The sequence below is a fragment of the Manis pentadactyla genome, chromosome 14 (assembly GCF_030020395.1).
Source record: "Manis pentadactyla isolate mManPen7 chromosome 14, mManPen7.hap1, whole genome shotgun sequence".
NCBI lineage: Eukaryota > Metazoa > Chordata > Mammalia > Pholidota > Manidae > Manis > Manis pentadactyla.
In genome coordinates this window covers 65165463-65185652 of record NC_080032.1, presented here as the reverse complement: position 1 = coordinate 65185652, position 20190 = coordinate 65165463, and the positions used below count along the sequence as shown (strand labels likewise).

The 20190-nt window shown below is 38.6% G+C and overlaps 1 long non-coding RNA gene across 1 annotated transcript in view; it reads left to right on the top strand.

Moving 5' to 3' along the window:
- The window catches only part of LOC130680820 (uncharacterized), a 59612-nt gene extending 40804 nt beyond the window's left edge, over window positions 1–18808 (top strand). The window contains exon 5 of the long non-coding RNA XR_008993868.1: window positions 16363–18808. This is a non-coding gene — a long non-coding RNA (uncharacterized LOC130680820). The remainder of the gene's footprint in view (window positions 1–16362) is intronic.
- The last annotated feature ends 1382 nt before the right edge of the window (window positions 18809–20190 follow it).

Sequence of the window (20190 nt, the reverse complement as noted above, 5' to 3'; positions counted from 1 at the left end):
TTGAGGTACTTGCCCTCTATTCCCATTTTGCTGAGAGTTTTTATCATGAATGGATGTTGAACTTTGTCAAATGCTTTTTCAGCATCTATGGAGATGATCATGTGGTTTTTGTCTTTCTTTTTGTTGATGTGGTGGATGATGTTGATGGACTTTCGAATGTTGTACCATCCTTGCATCCCTGGGATGAATCCCACTTGGTCATGGTGTATGATCCTTTTGATGTATTTTTGAATTCGGTTTGCTAATATTTTGTTGAGTATTTTTGCATCTACGTTCATCAGGGATATTGGTCTGTAGTTTTCTTTTTTGGTGGGGTCTTTGCCTGGTTTTGGTATTAAGGTGATGTTAGCTTCATAGAATGAGTTTGGGAGTATCCCCTCCTCCTCTATTTTTTGGAAAACTCTAAGGAGAATGGGTATTATGTCTTCCCTGTATGTCTGATAAAATTCCGAGGTAAATCCATCTGGCCCGGGGGTTTTGTTCTTGTGTAGTTTTTTGATTACCACTTCAATTTCGTTGCTGGTAATTGGTCTGTTTAGATTTTCTGTTTCTTTCTGGGTCAGTCTTGGACGGTTGTATTTTTCTAGGAAGTTGTCCATTTCTCCTAGGTTTCCCAGCTTGTTAGCATATAGGTTTTCATAGTATACTCTAATAATTCTTTGTATTTCTGTTGGGTCCGTCGTGATTTTTCCTTTCTCGTTTCTGATACTGTTGATTTGTGTTGACTCTCTTTTCTTCTTAATAAGTCTGGCTAGAGGCTTACCTATTTTGTTTATTTTCTCGAAGAACCAGCTCTTGGTTTCATTGATTTTTGCTATTGTTTTATTCTTCTCAATTTTATTGATTTCTTCTCTGATCTTTATTATGTCCCTCCTTCTGCTCACCTTAGGCCTCATTTGTTCTTCTTTTTCCAATTTCCACAATTGATAATTGTGACATTAGACCATTCATTTGGGATTGTTCTTCCTTTTTTAAATATGCTTGGATTGCTATATACTTTCCTCTTAAGACTGCTTTTGCTGCGTCCCACAGAAGTTGGGGCTTAGTGTTGTTGTTGTCATTTGTTTCCATATATTGCTGGATCTCCATTTTGATTTGGTCATTGATCCATTGATTATTTAGGAGTGTGTTGTTAAGCCTCCATGTGTTTGTGAGCCTCTTTGCTTTCTTTGTACAGTTTATTTCTAGTTTTATGCCTTTGTGGTCTGAAAAGTTGGTTGGTATTATTTCAATCTTTTGGAATTTTCTGAGGCTCTTTTTGTGGCCTACTATGTGGTCTATTCTGGAGAATGTTTCATGTGCACTTGAGAAGAATGTATATCCTGTTGCTTTTGGATGTAGAGTTCTATAGATGTCTATTAGGTCCATCTGCTCTACTGTGTTGTTCAGTGCTTCTGTGTCCTTACTTATTTTCTGCCCAGTGGATCTATCCTTTGAGGTGAATGGTGTGTTGAAATCTCCTAGAATGAATGCATTGCAGTCTATTTCCCCCTTTAGTTCTGTTAGTATTTGTTTCACATATGCTGGTGCTCCTGTGTTGGGTGCATATATATTTAGAATGGTTATATCCTCTTGTTGGACTGAGCCCTTTATCATTATGTAGTGTCCTTCTTTATCTCTTGTTACTTTCTTTGTTTTGAAGTCTATTTTGTCTGATATTAGTACTGCAACCCCTGCTTTCTTCTCGCTGTTGTTTGCTTGAAATATGTTTTTCCATCCCTTGACTTTTAGTCTGTACATGTCTTTGGGTTTGAGGTAAGTTTCTTGTAAGCAGCATATAGATGGCTCTTGCTTTTTTATCCATTCTATTACTCTGTGTCTTTTGATTGGTGCATTCAGCCCATTAACATTTAGGGTGACTATTGAAAGATATGTACTTATTGCCATTGCAGGCTTTAAATTTGTGGTTACCAAAGGTTCAAGGTTAGCCTCTTTAGTATCTTACTGCCTACCTTAGCTCGCTTATTGAGCTGTTATATACACTGTCTGGAGATTCTTTTCTTCTCTCCCTTCTTGTTCCTCCTCCTCAATTCTTCATATGTTGGGTGTTTTGTGCTGTGCTCTTTCTAGGAGTGCTCCCATCTAGAGCAGTCCCTGTAAGATGTTCTGTAGAGGTGGTTTGTGGAAAGCAAATTCCCTCAGCTTTTGTTTTTCTGGGAATTGTTTAATCCGACCATCATATTTGAATGACAGTCGTGCTGGATACAGTATCCTTGGTTCAAGGCCCTTCTGTTTCATTGTATTAAATATATCATGCTATTCTCTTCTGGCCTGTAGGGTTTCTGTCGAGAAGTCTGATGTTAGTCTGATGGGTTTTCCTTTATAGGTGACCTTTTTCTCTCTAGCTGCCTTTAAAACTCTTTCTTTGTCCTTGATCTTTGCCATTTTAATTATTATGTGTCTTGGTGTTGTCCTCCTTGGATCCTTTCTGTTGGGGGTTCTGTGTATTTCCGTGGTCTGTTCGATTACTTACTCCCCCAGTTTGGGGAAGTTTTCAGCAATTATTTCTTCTAAGATACTTTCCATCTCTTTTCCTCTCTCTTCTTCTTCTGGATCCCCTATAATATGGATATTGTTCCTTTTGGATTGGTCACACAGTTCTCTTAACATTGTTTCATTCCTGGAGATCCTTTTATCTCTCTCTATGTCAGCTTCTATGCGTTCCTGTTCTCTGGTTTCAATTCCATCAATGGCCTCTTGCATCCTATCCATTCTGCTTATAAACCCTTCCAGAGTTTGTTTCATTTCTGCGATCTCCTTTCTGGTATCTGTGATCTCCCTCCGGACTTCATCCCATTTCTCTTGCGTATTTCTCTGCATCTCTGTCAGCATGTTTATGATTCTTATTTTGAATTCTTTGTCAGGGAGACTGGTTAGGTCTGTCTCCTTCTCTGGTGTTGTCTCTGTGATCTTTGTCTGCCTGTAGCTTTGCCTTTTCATGGTGATAGGAATAGTTTGCAGAGCTGGGACGAGTGACGGCTGGAAGGACTTTTCTTCTTGTTGGTTTGTGGCCCTCCTCTCCTGGGAGAACAGCGACCTCTAGTGGCTTGTGCTGCGTAGCTGCGCGCAGACAGGGTTTCTGCTTCCTGCCCGGCTGCTATGGAGTTAATCTCCGCTGTTGCTGTGGGCGTGGCCTGGCTCGGGCAGCTACTCCAAAATGGTGGAGTCGCGTTGGAGGAGGAGCGGCCTGGAGGCTATTTATCTCCGTAAGGGGCCTCCCTGCTCCCTGCAGCCCAGGGGTTAGGGTGCCCAGAGATCCCCGGATTCCCTACCTCTGGATTAAGTGTCCCACCCTGTCCCTTTAAGACTTCCAAAAAGCACCCGCCAAAACAAAACAACGACCACAAAAAAAAAAAAAAAAAATTTTTTTAATTAAAAAAAAAACAAAAAAAGTGGCCTCTCGTTTTTCTTTATTCTCCGGCGCCAGCCTCAGGCATCTGCTCACCGGTCTTGCTGCCCTGTTTCCCTAGTATTGGGGTCCCTATCCCTTTAAGACTTCCAAAAAGCCCTCACCAAAACAAAACAGCAAAAAAAAAAAAAAAAGAAATGGTCTTGCGCTTTTCTTATGTCCTCCAGCACTCGGCCTCTGGTGCCCCCTCACTGTTCTTGCTGCCCTGTTTCCCTAGCATCCAGGGCCCCCTGTGCACGTACTGTGTCTGCGCTCTGGCCCGGATGGCTGGGCTGGGTGTTCGGCAGTCCTGGGCTCCGTCTCCCTCCCGCTCTGCCTGCTCTTCTCCCGCCGGGAGCTGGGGGGATGGGCGCTCGGCTCCCGCCGGGCCGGGGCTTGTATCTTACCCCCTTCGCGAGGCGCTGGGTTCTCTCAGGTGCGGATGTGGTCTGGATATTGTCCTGTGTCCTCTGGTCTTTATTCTAGGAAGGGTTGTCTTTGTTATATTTTCATAGATATATGTGGTTTTGGGAGGAGATTTCCGCTGCTCTACTCACGCCGCCATCTTCCGCCCCCTCTAAAAAACATATTTTTATTATGCTATTTTTTTTCTACAAATTAGAGTATTGAGGTTGAGAGAGGTTAACTTGCTTAAAATCAAGCTGTTGATTGGTGAAGCCAGGATTTAAATGACAGCGGTTCCCTAACCAGCATACCACTCTACCCTCTGTCAATGTCCTCCATCCAAAGACACCAGGAACACCCTGTAGTTAACAAGTGTGCCTGTTTCTCTTCACAGGGAGGGAAAGTGCACACCATGCGAACTTTGTGGTGCCTCTTGTTGGGATTTTAGAAATTATTATGAGGTTTGAGCTTGTGTTGGATAATTTTGAAGAGATTTTTAAGGACGCAGAGCTCTACTCTGCATTAGATTGTGTCAAGAAATGTAGATAATTCTATGACTGGAAATCTTAATGGATCTTAGAGGAAAGGAAAACAAATGAAGCCTTATTTGGCAAAGAAGCAGCAGTCACTCCTATTACCAGTACAGAAGGAAGTGTGTTAATTTTTGTGGTTCGAATTATGTTCATTCTTTTCTGCTTTTGTTGTGTGTTCGTGATTGTGGAGTGGTCTTTTTTATCTTGATCCATCATAGTCATAGAGTGGCCTTCTCTAATTTGATCTGTGAAATTTTTTATGTTCAACAGGAGAAAACCGAGGTCAAGCTAAGAGTGTCAGGCCAGCTTGCAGATGTCAGGAGCTGCTTTTTACTTTATTTCATTTTTTTAAAATTTTGGTATCATTAATCTACAATTACATGAAAGACATTATGTTTACTAGGCTCCCCCCTTCACCAAGTCCTCCCCACATACCCCTTCACAGTTGCTGTCCATCAGCATAGTAAGATGCTGTAAAATCACTATTTGTCTTCTCTGTGTTGCACAACCCTCCCCGTGCCCCCCCACTATACATGCTAATCATAATGCCCCTTTCTTTTTCCCCGCCTTTATCCCTCCCTTCCCACCCATCCTCCCCAGTCCCTTTCCCTTTGGTAACTCTCAGTCCATTCTTGGGTTCTGTGATTCTGCTGCTGTTTTGTTCCTTCAGTTTTTCTTTGTTCTTATACTACACATATCAGTGAAATCATATGGTACTTGTCTTTCTCCGCCTGGCTTATTTCACTGAGCATAATACCCTCTAGCTCCATCCATGTTGCAAATGGTAGGATCTGTTTTTTTCTTATAGCTGAGTAATATTCCATTGTGTATATGTACCACATCTTCTTTATCCATTCATCTACTGATGAACACTTAGGTTGCTTCCATATCTTGGCTATTGTAAATAGTGCAGCAATAAACATAGGGGTGCATCTGTCTTTTTCAAACTGGAGTGCTGCATTCTTAGGGTGAATTTCTAGAAGTGGAATTCCTGGGTCAAATGGTATTTCTATTTTGAGCATTTTGAGGAACCTCCATACTGCTTTCCACAATGGTTGAACTAATTTACATTCCCACCAGCAGTGTAGGAGGGTTCCCCTTTCTCCACAACCTCGCCAACATTTGTTGTTGTTTGTCTTTTCGATGATGGCGATCCTTACTGGTGTGAGGTGATATCTCATTGAGGTTTTAATTTGCATTTCTCTGATGACAAGCGATGTGGAGCATCTTTTCATGTGTCTGTTGGCCATCTGAATTTCTTCTTTAGAGAACTGTCTATTCAGCTCCTCTGCCCATTTTTTAATTGGGTTATTTGTTTTTTGTTTGTTGAGGTGTGTGAGCTCTTTATATATTTTGGATGTCAACCCTTTATCGGATCTGTGATTTATGAATATATTCTCCCATACTGTAGGATACCTTTTTGTTCTATTCATGGTGTCCTTTGCTGTACAGAAGCTTTTCAGCTTGATATAGTCCCACTTGTCATTTTTGCTTTTGTTTCCCTTGGCCGGGGAGATATGTTCAAAAAGAGGTCGCTCATGTTTATGTCCATGAGATTTTTGCCTATGTTTTTTTCTAAGAGTTTTATGGTTTCATGACTTACGTTCAAGTCTTTAATTCATTTCGAATTTACTTTTGTGTATGGGGTTAGACAGTGATCCAGTTTCATTCTCTTACATGTAGCTGTCCAGTTTTGCCAGCACCATCTGTTGAAGAGGCTGTCATTTCCCCATTGTATGTCCTTGGCTCCTTTATCGAATATTAGTTGACCATATATGTTTGGGTTAGTGTTTGGAGTCTCTATTCTGTTCCATTGGTCTGTGGCTCTGTTCTTGTGCCAGTACCAAATTGTCTTGATTACTGTGGCTTTGTAGTAGAGCTTGAAGTTGGGGAGCGAGGTCCCCCCCACTTTATTCTTCCTTCTCAGGATTGCTTTGACTATTTGGGGTCTTTGGTGTTTCCATATGAATTTTTGAACTATTTGTTCCAGTTCATTGAAGTTGGGGAGTGAGACCCCCCCTACTTTATTCTTCTTTCTCAGGATTGCTTTGGCTATTCGGGGTCTTTGGTGCTTCCATATGAATTTTTGAATTATTTGTTCCAGTTCATTGAAGAATGCTGTTGGTAATTTGATAGGGATTGCATTGAATCTGTATATTGCTTTGGGCAGGATGGCCATTTTGATGATATTAATTCTTCCCAGCCAGGAGCATGGGATGAGTTTCCATTTGTTAGTGACCTCTTTAATTTCTCTTAAGAGTATCTTGTAGTTTTGAGGGTATAGGTCTTTCACTTCCTTGGTTAGGTTTATTCCTTGGTATTTTACTCTTTTTGATGCTATTGTGAATGGAATTGTGTTCCTGATTTCTCTTTCTATTAGTTCATTGTTAGTGTATAGGAAAGCCACAGATTTCTGTGTGTTGATTTTGTATCCTGCAACTTTGCTGAATTCTGATATCAGTTCTAGTAGTTTTGGAGTGGAGTCTTTAGGGTTTTTTATGTACAATATCATGTCATCTGCAAATAGTGACAATTTAACTTCTTCTTTACCAATCTGGGTTCCTTGTATTTCTTTGTTTTGTATAATTGCCATGGCTAGGACCTCCAGTACTACGTTGAATAACAGTGGGGAGAGTGGGCATCCCTGTCTTGTTACCGATCTGAGGAAAAGCTTTCAGCATCTCGCTGTTCAGTATGATGTTGGCTGTCGGTTTATCATATATGGCCTTTCTTATGTTGAGGTACTTGCCCTCTATGCCCATTTTGTTGAGAGTTTTTATCATGAATGGATGTTGAATTTTGTCGAATGCTTTTTCAGCATCTATGGAGATGATCATGTGGTTTTTGTCTTTCTTTTTGTTGATGTGGTGGATGATGTTGATGGATTTTTGAATGTTGTACCATCCTTGTATCCCTGGGATGAATCCCACTTGGTCATGGTGTATGATCGTCTTCATGTATTTTTGAATTCGGTTTGCTAATATTTTGTTGAGTATTTTTGCATCTACATTTATCAGGGATATTGGTTTGTAATTTTCTTTTTTGGTGGGGTCTTTGCCTGGTTTTGGTATTAGCGTGATGTTGACTTCATAGAATGAGTTTGGGAGTATTCCCTCCTCTTCTATTTTTTGGAAAACTTTAAGGAGAATGGGTATTATGTCTTCTCTGTATGTCTGATAAAATTCCGAGGTAAATCCATCTGGCCCGGGGGTTTTGTTCTTGGGTAGTTTTTTGATTACTGCTTCAATTTCATTGCTGGTAATTGGTCTGTTTAGATTTTCTGTTTCTTTCGGGATCAGTCTTGGAAGGTTGCATTTTTCTAGGAAGTTGTCCATTTCTCCTAGGTTTTCCAGCTTGTTAGCATATATAGGTTTTCACAGTATTCTCTAATAATTCTTTGTATTTCTGTTGGGTCCGTCGTGATTTTTCCTTTCTCGTTTCTGATTCTGTTGATGTGTGTTGAGGCTTATCTATTTTGTTTATTCTCTCAAAGAACCAGCTCTTGGTTTCATTGATTTTTGCTATTGTTTTATTCTTCTCAATTTTATTGATTTCTTCTCTGATCTTTATTATGTCCCTCCTTCTGTTGACCTTAGGCCTCATTTGTTCTTCTTTTTCCAGTTTTGATGATTGTGACATTAGACTATTCATTTCTGATTGTTCTTCCTTCCTTAATTATGCCTGGATTGCTATATAGTTTCCCCTTAAAACTGCTTTCGCTGCGTCCCACAGTAGTTGGGGCTTTGTGTTGTTGTCATTTGTTTCCATATATTGCTGGAACTCCATTTTAATTTGGTCATTGGTCCATTGATTATTTAGGAGCATGTTGTTAAGCCTCCATGTGTTTGTGAGCGTTTTTGCTTTCTTTGTAGAATTTATTTCTAGTTTTATACCTTTGTGGTCTGAAAAGTTAGTTGGTAGGGTTTCAATCATTTGGAATTTACTGAGGCTCTTTTTGTGGCCTTGTATGTGGTCTATTCTGGAGAATGTTCCATGTGCACTTGAGAAGAATGTGTATCCTGTTGCTTTTGGATGTAGAGTTCTATAGATGTCTATTAGGTCCATCTGTTCTAGTGTGTTGTTCAGTGCCTCTGTGTCCTTACTTATTTTATGTCTGGTGGATCTGTCCTTTGGAGTGAGTGGTGTGTTGAAGTCTTCCAAAATGAATGCATTGCATTCTATTTCCTCCTTTAATTCTGTTAGTATTTGTTTCACATATGTTGGTGCTCCTGTATTGGGTGCATATATATTTATAATGGTTATATCCTCTTGTTGGACTGAGCCCTTTATAATTATGTAATGTCCTTCTTTAACTCTTGTTACTTTCTTTATTTTGAAGTCTATTTTGTCTGATACTAGTATTGCAACACCTGCTTTTTTTCTTCCTGTTGTTTGCGTGAAATATCTTTTTCCATCCCTTGACTTTCAATCTGTACATGTCTTTGGGTTTGAGGTGAGTCTCTTGTAAGCAGCATATAGGTGGGTTTTGCTTTTTTATCCATTCTATTACTCTGTGTCTTTTGATTGGTGCATTCAGTCCATTTACATTTAGAGTGATTATTGAAAGATATGTACTTATTGCCATTGCAGGCTTTAAGTTTGTGGTTACCAGAGGTTCAAGGTTAGCTTCTTTACTATCTTACTGTCTAACTTAACTCACTTATTGAGCTATTATAAACACTGTCTGTTGATTCTTTATTTCTCTCCCTTCTTATTCCTCCTCCTCCATTTTTCATATGTTGGGGTTTTTTTTCTGTGCTCTTTTAGGAGTGTTCCCATCTAGAACAGTCCCTCTAAGATACCCTGTAGAGGTGGTTTGTGGGAGGCAAATTCCGTCAACTTTTTCTTGTCTGGGAATTGTTTAATCCCTCCTTCATATTTAAATGATGATCATGCTGGATACAGTATTCTTTGTTCAAGGCCTTTCTGTTTCATTGCATTAAATATATCATGCCATTCTCTTCTGGCCTGTAAGGTTTCTGTTGAGAAGTCTCATGATAGCCTGATGGGTTTTCCTTTGTAGGTTACCTTTTTTTTCTCTCTGGCTTCCTTTAATACTCTGTCCTTGTCTTTGATCTTTGCCATTTTAGTTATTATGTGTCTTGGTGTTGCCCTCCTGAGTCTCTTGTCATGGGAGTTCTGTGTGTTTCTGTGGTCTGAGAGGCCATTTCCTCACCTAGTTTGGGGAATTTTTCAGCAATTATTTCTTCAAAAACACTTTCTATCCCTTTTTCTCTCTCTTTTTCTTCTGGTACTCCTATGATGCGAATATTGTTCCTTTTGGATTGGTCACACAGTTCTCTTAATATTCTTTCATTCCTGGAGATCCTTTTATCTCCCTCTGCATCAGCTTCTCTGTGTTCCTGTTCTCTGTTTTCTAGTCCATTAATGGTCTTTTGCATTTCGTCCATTCTGCTTTGAAGTCCTTCCAGAGATTGTTTTATTTCTACATTCTCCCTCCTTAGTTCTTGCATATTTCTCTGCAAGTCCATCAGCATGGTTGTGACTTTTGTTTTGAATTCTTTTTCAGGAAGATTGGTTAAATCTACCTCCCCAGATTCCTTCTCAGGAGAGGATGTCGAAGCTGTCTGGGTTAGTCTTGTCTGAATCAAATTTTTTTGCCTTTTCATGTTGATAGATGCAGTGGTATGCTATTGACTTGTCTGTCAGCTGGAAGAGCCAACGCCTTTTCCACTTGCTCCTGGCCTTTCTTTACTGGGACAACGGCGACCCCTAGCGGTTTGTGTTGGGTAGTTGCGCGTAGACTGGGTCTGTTTTATTGCCCAGCCGCTATGGAGGAAGCTCCCTTGCTTGCTGTGGGTATGGCCAGCCTCAGGCCACTGCTCTGCTATAGCGGGGTGCCGGAGGGGGAACAGACGAGGGGTGCTGTTTATCGCCTTGAGGGGTCTCAGAGCTGCTGCCCAGGGGGTTAGTGTGTCTGGAGTTCCCCAGGATTTCCAGCTGCTGTGCTAAGTATCCCTGGATGCTTCTGTCCAGCTGTGAGACCCCTGTCCCTTTAAGACTTTCAAAAAGCACTTGCTTTTCTTTGTCCCAGGGGCGCCGGCTGCGGGCACCCACTCACAGGTCTTACTGTCCTGTTTCCCTAGTTTCCAGCACTCCACGCCTGGGTGTGGATGGCTAGGGCTGGCTATTTAGCAGTCCTGGGCTCCCTCTCCCTCCCCGCTCCAACTCCTCTCCTACCGCCGGGAGCTGGGATGAGGGGCGCGGGTCCTGCCAGGCCTTGGCTTGTATCTTACCCCCTTAATGGGGCGCTGGGTTCTCGCGGGTGTGGATGTGGTCTGGCTGTTGTCCTGTATCTTCTGGTCTCTCTTTTAGGGATAGTTGTATTTGTTTTATTTTCAAAAATATGTATGTTTTTGGGAGGAGATTCCCACTGTTCTACTCGTGCCGCCATCTTGGCTCTGCCAGCTCTTATTTCTTTCTTTATTTTAATACATTATAGTTTTTTCTCAAGGTAAAATTTTCAAGTAATTTACTGTTATAAGGTGTTTCTTAAAATGTTTCATAGTTTATAGTTCTAAAGTTCACATTTAAGACAAAGAAAGGTCTCAAATAAACAACTTAAGTTTATACCTGAAGGAGCTAGAAGAGAGGATAATCTAAGCCCAAAGTTAGCAGAAAGAAGAAGATACCAAAGATAAGAGCAGAAATAAATGAAATAGAGAATACAGAAACAATAGAAAAGGCCAATGAAACTAAGCTTTGGTTTTTTGAAAAAAGAAACAAAATTGACATACTTTAGCAAGCCTTACCAAGAAAAAAAGAAAGGACTAAAGTAAATAAAATTGCAAATGAAAGCGGAAGCATTATAACTGATATCGCAGAAATATAAAGGCTCATAAGAGATCACTATGAAAAATTATATGCTAACAATTGGATAACCTAGAGGAAATTGGATGAATTCCTATACATATATAACTTACCAAGACTGAATCATGAAGAAATATAAAATCTTAACTGACCAATAATGAGTAAGAAGACTGAATCAATAATAAAAATCTCCCAACAAAGAAAACCCAGGACCAGGTAGCTTCACAAGTAAATTCTACCAAAAAAATTTTTTAAATTCATGTCAATCCTTCTCAAATTCTTGCAAAAAATTGAAGAGAAGGGAACACTCCCTACTGTGATACCAAAGCCAGGCAAGGACACTACGAGAAAAGAAACTCCAGGCCAATATCCTTGATGATTTTTATGTAAAGATTCCAAACACAATTCTAGTAAACTGAATTAAATGCACATTAAAAGGACTGTACACTGTGATCAAGGGGGATTTATCCCTGGGATGGAGGAACAGTTCAACATATATAAATAAATAAATGTGGTACACCACGTTCATAGAAAGTTAAAAATCATATGATCATCTTGATAGATGCATAAAAAGCACTTGACCAAATCCAACATCCTTTTATGATTCAAAACCTCTCAAGAAAGTGGGTATAAAGAATTGTACCTCAACATAATAAAAGCCGTATATGACAATTCCACAGCTAACATCATACTCAATGGTGAAAGGTTGAAAGCTTTTCCTCTGAGCCCAAGAATATGACAATGGTGTCTACTCTCACCACTCCTATTCAACATAGTACTGTAAGTCCTAGCCTGAGGCAAGAAAAAGAAATAAAAAGTATCTAGATCAGAAAGAAATAACTTGTTTTATTTGCAAATGACATGAGCATATATGTAGAAAACCATAAAGACTCCACCAAAAAACTGCTAGAACTAATAAATTCATTAGTGTTGCAGGGTACAAAAGCTACATACAAAAAATTAGTTGTGGTTTTATAATGATGTTATATTGTACACTTAAAAACTGTTACTAGGGTAAATCTCATGTTAGTGTTCTTAGTAAAATAATAAAAAATGTTCATAATAAAATTTCACATATATCTAAATATAACAATGAAAAATACTATTTTGTCTTACACTGAAGATATTACAATCCAAGTATTAATAGTAGCTAGTACTTGCATAGTTGTTGCTATATTCCAAGTATGCTAACAAATGATATGTGATCATTTAAATCTTACAAAGTTACAAGTACGGAGTTACTATTATTTCATTTCCACTTTGCAGTTAAATAACTTAGCAATTTGCCAAGTTAATATAGCCAAAATGTTAGAAACTGAATTTAGACCTGTAATCTTATGCTAGAAGCTTAGCTCTTAACCACTCCAATATATTGTCTCTCAAATATAGTGCTGTGTGACAGAAAATATTAAATATTTTGGGGAAAAGGTCAATAAAAGGATAAAACTTCAGAAACAGTACACTTGTTTCAACTTACTTTTATCAATCTTCTTCCCAACCAAATTTGGTCTGTAAACTCAGGAAAAAACTCTGGCTTACTTAGCCTCTCTTCCATGTTTTCTAATCATTCCTGATTCTCAGAACCAATAAAATTTATTTAAGCTTTTATTTTTGCCCCAAAGCATGTTCCAAATTACATGTGAAAGTATATAGAACAGCCATGACTGGCCATTCATAGTGGTAGTTATGAACCAGTGAAAGGCACTGTTAATAGAATACAAAGATAAGCCAGATTAAGAAAAATATTTGCAAATTATGTGTCTGATGAAGAACTTGCAGCCAAGATATTTAAAGAATGCTCAAAACTCACTAATAACAATAAAAAACAATCCAAAAAAAATGGGGGAAAATTTTTTAGTTAGAGAAATAAATAGAAGGTAAGCAAGCCCATAAAAGATGCTTAATATCATTTGTCACTGGAAAAACATGAATTGAAACCACAATAACATATCACTGAACAACTATTTGAATCACTAAGTAAAAAAATTAACAATTCCAAATTTTGGCAAGATGCAAAGGAACTGGAATTCTTATATATGGCTAGTGAAGATCAAGATGGTAAACCACTTTGGAAAACAGTTTGGCAGTATCTCATAAAGTTAAACATATATTTATAAATGACTCCACAATCCCATTCTAAAGTGTTTGCCCAAGAAAAATGAAAATTTATGCTCACACAAAAACCTGTTCATGAGTGTTCATAGTAATTGTAGCAGCTTTATTTATAATGGCTCCCTTTGGATGTGACTGAAAATGTACTTAGGCTGGTTGAATGGATATCCATTCATCCTTACAGTGGAGTATCATTTATCCCTAAAAAGGAACAAACTTAAGACTCCGTGATGTAAATAAATCCTAAATGCACTATGATAAGTAGAAGAAGCCCAACTCAACAGTGTATACTTTACTTACTTCATTTATATGACATTCTGGGAAAGACAAAATGATAGGTATGGAGAATGGATAAGTAATTGTCAATTGTTTAGAGTGGGGAGAGAGGTTAACCACAAAGGGACAGCATGAGAGAAATATTTGGGCTAATGTAACTGTTCTGTATCTTGATTATGATAGTAGTTATTCCATTCTATACACTTGTCAGCACCCAGAACTGTACATGAAAAAGAGTAAATTTGAATGTATATATGCTAACACAAATAAAACATAAAAAGCAATTAGGTCCCATATATGTCCCTTTCCATGCCATGTAAGTGAATTTTGGCTTCTAAGATCTCAATCAGTATTCTTAATGTGTATATGGAACTTTAAAACATTATTTCATCTACTAATTTCTTTAAATGAAATACTGGTGTTTCACTTTTATCCCATGGGCAACAGTGATGTTTCATTTAAGAATTTTATCTGCAAATGGTTATTCAACATATATGATGTGTTTTAGCCTTGCATATAAGTGAGGAAGCAAATTAGACATATTCCTTATTATGAAGAAGTTGTGTCTTGGTGGATGATAGAGGCAACTCAACAGGCATTGTTGTAAGTGCTGTGACTTGGATAAGAACTCAGAGTAAGACCTCTTAATTCAGACTGAGAAGAGCAAGGATGTCCTCCTGCAGAAAGTGACATGTAAATTGAGAATTAGTCATTAGTGGAAGTTAGGTAGATAAAGAGAGTTAGAATGAGGGTCGTTCTGAAAAGCATCACAGTTGGAAAGTAAAGCACATGCCTGGAAGCTGAGAGATCAGGGAACACTGCATATGAAAGGTGCTCCAACAGTCGGAGCAGGAAGTGTAGACCTGTTGGGAGGTCATGGCCAAATGTAAGATCGGATTGCTAAAAAGGGACTTAAAAACAGGGTTTCATAAGTCATGTTAAAAGAGTTTAAGTTTTTGCTTAGAACGACGAGGAGCCAAAGCATGGAAGTGGCAAAACAATGTTTGCCACAGAAAACCTGGGGCAGCAGTGGGGAGAATGGGAGGGTCGAGGACAGGCAGCTGTTACTGAAATCCAGTGAGATATGATCACATAATACTAAGGACTGAATGGGAAAAACTGGACAGATATTAGATCTGAGGAGAATTTACCTACACATGGAAAATTCATAACATGGCAGGTATTTAATTTCTACTGAGAAGATATGATCTGGTGCTTCTGAAATGGGCCACAGATACCATTTTGCTTGTGACTTGTATTTCTGTGTCACAAATTATAGACATCTGGGATCATCTGAAGCATAATCCATAGCTAGTTTGAGAGGAGCCTGTGGGAGGGGCACACCAATCACCAGAAGACGACTTTGCCAATTGAACTCATTGACTTCATTGGTGGAGTTCACCACACATTAAAAGGGGTCCTCAGGCTGCCATTCTAACACTGCATGTCAATGCCTACCTCTACAAGTATGTATATCCATACAATATCATATAATCTTGTGTTCTAAGTTGCTATTTTGTGATGAATCATCCTGGTTCATAAGGAGCTGTTTCTCTTGCTCTTTGAATGTCCATATGATACTTCTCTGGCCCCCAAATGTATCCATGCCCCACTAAGAGCAGCTGTGGCTATCTTTACAACTTAAGTCTTCTGCCAGTGTAGAATCATCAATTGTTCTATGAAGAACTGGCTTTTCAAATTTTAAACACTTTGACATCTATGAGTTCAGCTTGCTGAAACATAGTTGGTAATAATGAAATAAAGTGCCAAAGGGAAATAGATGCTGTTCAAGCAGAGCAGTGTATTTGCTGTTTCTGTTGTCTTTCTTTTCCTTTCATTAATGCATATCTGAAACTCAATCCTTTCCTTTGAAGCTCTGAAAACACACTATTTCCTTTCTCTTATTCATTTACCCTCTCTACTTATACAAAATATTTGGTATCACCCCCTTTTGAAACATCCACATTGGGGTTTACTTAAGTAAGAACCCCTAGAAGATTATAGTTGTATTTTCTTATTTTAAGAATACACTAAGTGGCAATAGCTACTGTATTAACATATTTAAGGAGCTATAATGTTTGATCATATGTAATTTTCCACTGTGTCATTTCCTCTAAAATTCTTATTATGTAAATTCTCTTAACCCCAGTCTTAAGTTAATAATCAACTAAATGAAAAACTTTAAAATTTCATTGTGATGGGATATCAAAATTGGCAGGGAGAAATGCCCTCACTTTAAAATACTCTGGAACCTCTTCCAGTTTTTTTCTTTATGAAATAAAACGATCACCCATATGAGAAGAAAGCAGGCTTGTCGCACTTCCAAGTTTTATTTTCTACGATAAAGATGTTCTGGGAACATGAACTAAGTATGTATTATTTCAGTGCAAGATGGCTGTTGGCCTCTTTCCCATCCACGCCATGTTCTGTACTCAGTGATGATCAGCAGGGCTCCTGTCAGGATTTTATAGAGCTTATGTGTCTCTTAGACAAGACTCTTCCCTGTGACTAGGTAGACTTCAGCAGTGTACAGGAAGAACATGGTGCAGAAAACCACGATAACCACTGAGAAACTAGCCAGAATTACCAAGGACATCATCTTTTCCTGTGTCCCCATTATCACATATGTGTAAGGGCCCTGACACAGGTGGGTACTGCACCAAATAGGTTTTTTAATCAGTGGCATGTGATAGTGAGTAAGGATGACCAACAAGACCACCTGTACAGACAACTGTGCGAGAAAGTAGACGAGATGCATTGCCAACAGTGGCTTTTTCCGGGATAAGTCAAAGATTTCATCATCTTTTCTCTTAACAGGATCTTCATAGTCAGTGTCGCTGGACTCCTCTTCTAAAGATTGCTTCTTCAACATCTTGATTTGCTTATGCACACTCTGCGAGACCAAAAACTCCATCACAAAAAAGAGGAAAAGACAAAGCCAATCACTTACCAAACTCCCAGGACAGGCCTCGTGAAGGGATTCCCACAGCACTCAGCGGCACAGGCTTTGGAGATATTCCCGTGACCCTGGAAGTCTTCGGCCTGATCAAGCCAGGAGATCGCTCTATATAGAAGTTTGTTGGGGTCTTTGCTCATCTTCAGTATGGTGGGTACCATACCCCAGAACCTCGTGCTCTCAGCCATCTTGAAATCTAGGAAAATGAAAGCAAAGTAGCATTAGGAAGAAAAAAGACTGTATTTTAGTCCATTTCTACAGTCCCTGCTGTTTGCTTAGTAGGTGTTCTCTGTGAGGGTCCCAGTTGTGTTAGTTCAAAGGAGAACTCCAACGGAAGTTTGAGAAAGTGTCCAAAAGAAATATGTCTGTTTAATAAAATTTCTCATTCTTTCACTTACTCTTTTTCTAATTTTCCCATATCAGTCTCTCCTCCCTATGTCATTTCCTTTCCCAGCCTCTTCCCACAGTTAATTCATTGAGCCCTGTGTGAAGCCATCTGTCCCGTTTGCTCTCATCACAAACTCTGTGTGATTTACTTCTTTTTATAATCTATGTACCAAACTGTGACAATCTACCCACTCTAGCCAAGAGCACAGTTCCAGCTGTCATAGAGTCCCCAGGGGGATCTCAGTGTGTGTGCTTAAAGGTGAGTCTCCGCCACCCGTCTCCCGGATGTCCCTGCCTGAGCCTGGGGAGCTGGACTGACTGGTCGACTGGGGCTCCTCCTGAACCCAACCTTTCTAAACCCCATCGCCAGTCTCAAATCTGTTTCTGATTCACCAACCAAGATGGATGGATGGATATGTAATCGCCTTCTACTGGGGGAACAGCTTAAATTTCTTATTTGCATTACATTCTGCTGCACTTTTGAAATTTTCACTGATTCATGGATATCTTGAGCATAAACACAGTTCTAATTAAAGAAAATGAGTTTGAATGTGTCAGGTTTTGCCTTTAGTTACAGCTCTGGTGGTGTGAAGAGTGCTTTCTTTTTCAGTAAGTGTACTGTGACTTCTGTGTTTTATGTAATTCACTTTCTCACTTATGAACTAGAAACAATTTATTGTTATAATACTCTGACAGTCAATACTTGCTCCAGCCTTCCCTACCAGGTGGCTGAAACATTTGGGGGCCTGCCTCCTTTATTCCGTCCAGTTTTATCTCACATATTCCTGCCCTGCTTCCCTTCAAAGGTATTAATCCCTAATAAATATTTTGTACCCTCAATTCTGTCTCAACATCTGCTTCTGGAAAAGGCAACTAGCAATAATCCTCTTCAGATCTTTGGAGGCTGGGGAGATAAGCCATACAGAGAGCAGGGCTTTCCTTTCATCTTTGGGGTCACAATCCTGGAAAGCCATGCATTTCCTAGAACACACTAGGCTTAATACTTGCCCTGGAACTCTCTGAAAATAGTGTCATTTAATACAGAGAAGTTCAGGCTGGCATCAGTGTTTTCTATGCGGATTCCTACAGAGCCTGAAGACTTACTGGTTCTGCTGAAGGCCTACTGGACTGCTGATTCTAGCTGTTGCTCAGCTTAGGAGAGGGCAACAAACTGAAATTAAAATGGGAGGGGAGACAAGATGCATTTATACTGAAATATTCCCAGTATCCCCTCCTAACTTTTTAGGTTACTTGAATTATTTTTCTAGCTTCTTGAGTAGATTTCCTAGTATGCTTTGAACTTATTTTTGTAGTGTAAATAGAACAAAAGAGTACACATTACATTATTCAGCTCCATGAATTCCAAAGAATGAGCACACTCAAGTAATTGTCCTCCAGATCAAGAATGGTATCAATGTCCCCAAAGCCCCATTTGTACATTTCTGAGTTACTGTTCTCCACGATGTGTCCAATATCTAGACCTCCAACAATATACCTCACTTGCTTTGGAAATGTATATAAATGAATCATAAAGTATATAAAATTTTGTGTCTGGATTGTTTGATTTTTATATATTTTTTGTTAGCTCTATCTATAATAAATTGTTGAGTTATCACTGTGGTTTTCATTCTCTTTGCTATGTAGTATTCCATTGTGTGAATACACCACATTTTAAAAATTCAGTTTAATTTTCAGTTTGGGACTGTTATGAAGAGTGCCATTATGACAGCTTGGTGCATGTCTTTTGATTTATTAGTTACACTACCACAAGTGTGAGAGATCTATTTATTACACATCCTCACCAACAGCTGGTAAATGTTTTCCATTGTAGCTCTTCTGGTAGGTATGTAATTGCATTGCACTGTGGATTTAATTTGCATTTCCTTGCTGATTAATGAAGTTGAGCAAACTTCAAATGTTCTTTGGCCATTTGAAAATCATCTTTTGTAAAGTGCTGGTTCAAGTCTTTTGCCTGTCTTTCACAAATAAGCTATTTGTCTTTCTTCATTGAATTATAGGAGTCCTTTATATATTCTGGATATGAGTCCCTCATAGATATGTGAATTGCAAATATCTTCCTCCACTCTGAGGGATGACTTTTCACTTTCTTCATAGTGTCTTTTAACACACAGAAATTCTTCATCTTAATATGGTTGAAATTTGTGTTTATTTCCTGTCAACTGTCAAGTTTGTGGGTTTTGTGTGCTATTTAAGAAAACAACTTACTCCAATATCACGAAGATGTTTGTTTTCTTCTGAAATTTTATTATTTTACCTTTTCTTATACTTTGTATTAATGCATAATATAGGGAAATCCTTTTTTTAATGTGTAGTTCCATAAAGGTTGACAAAGGCATACAGTAGTATAACCACTATCAAAATCAACATGTAGAACCATTTCATCACAACAGAAATCCCCTTGTGCCCCATTGTAATCAACTCTTCCTCTGCCATGTCCTTTGTTTTCTGTCTCTATATTTTTATATTTTTCAGAATGTCATATAAGTGGATTCATACAGTATATAATATTTGGGTCTCATTTCTTTCACTTGACATATTTAAGATTTATCAATATCTTAGCATGTATAGATAATTGTTCCTTTTATTGCTATATAGTATTTCATTGACCGGATATACTGTAACTTGTTTATCCATTAGACAGTTGAGAGATATTTGGGTTGCTTCCAGTTTGGGATAGTTACATATAAAGCTACCTATAAACAATCATGTACAGGCTTTTGTGTGAACAAAAGTTTTCATTTTATTTGAAGTGGGATCTCCAAGCCATGTGGTTCATTTGTGTTTACCTTTTTAAGAAACTGCCAAATTGTTTCCCAAATGGTGGTACATTTTACATTTAAAGAACATGTGGTATTTCTAGTTGCTCTTCATCCTTGCCATTATGTGGCATTCTCAAGTCTCCTTATTTTAGCTGTTCCTGCCTGTGTGTATGGGCACCTCATTGTGATTTGCATTTCTCATGGCTGCTGATGTTGAGCATGTTTTCATATGTTTAATTTTCATCTGTACATCTTTGGAGAAGTATCTGTTCAAATATTTTTGTCCCTTTTTAATTGAGTTATAAGAATTCTTTATTGTGGAACAAGTTTATTATTGAACATATGATGCACAATTATTTTCTCCCAGAAATAATTGTGTTTCCAATCTTTTAGCTGTATCCTTTGAAGAATGAAAAAATGACCTGAATAGTAGACCTTGTTAAGGAGAACAGAGAGCTCTGTCCATATTTCAAAATGGTTACTTTTCCCCTTCCTTCACTGGGTGCAAGAGATTTTTCTCTG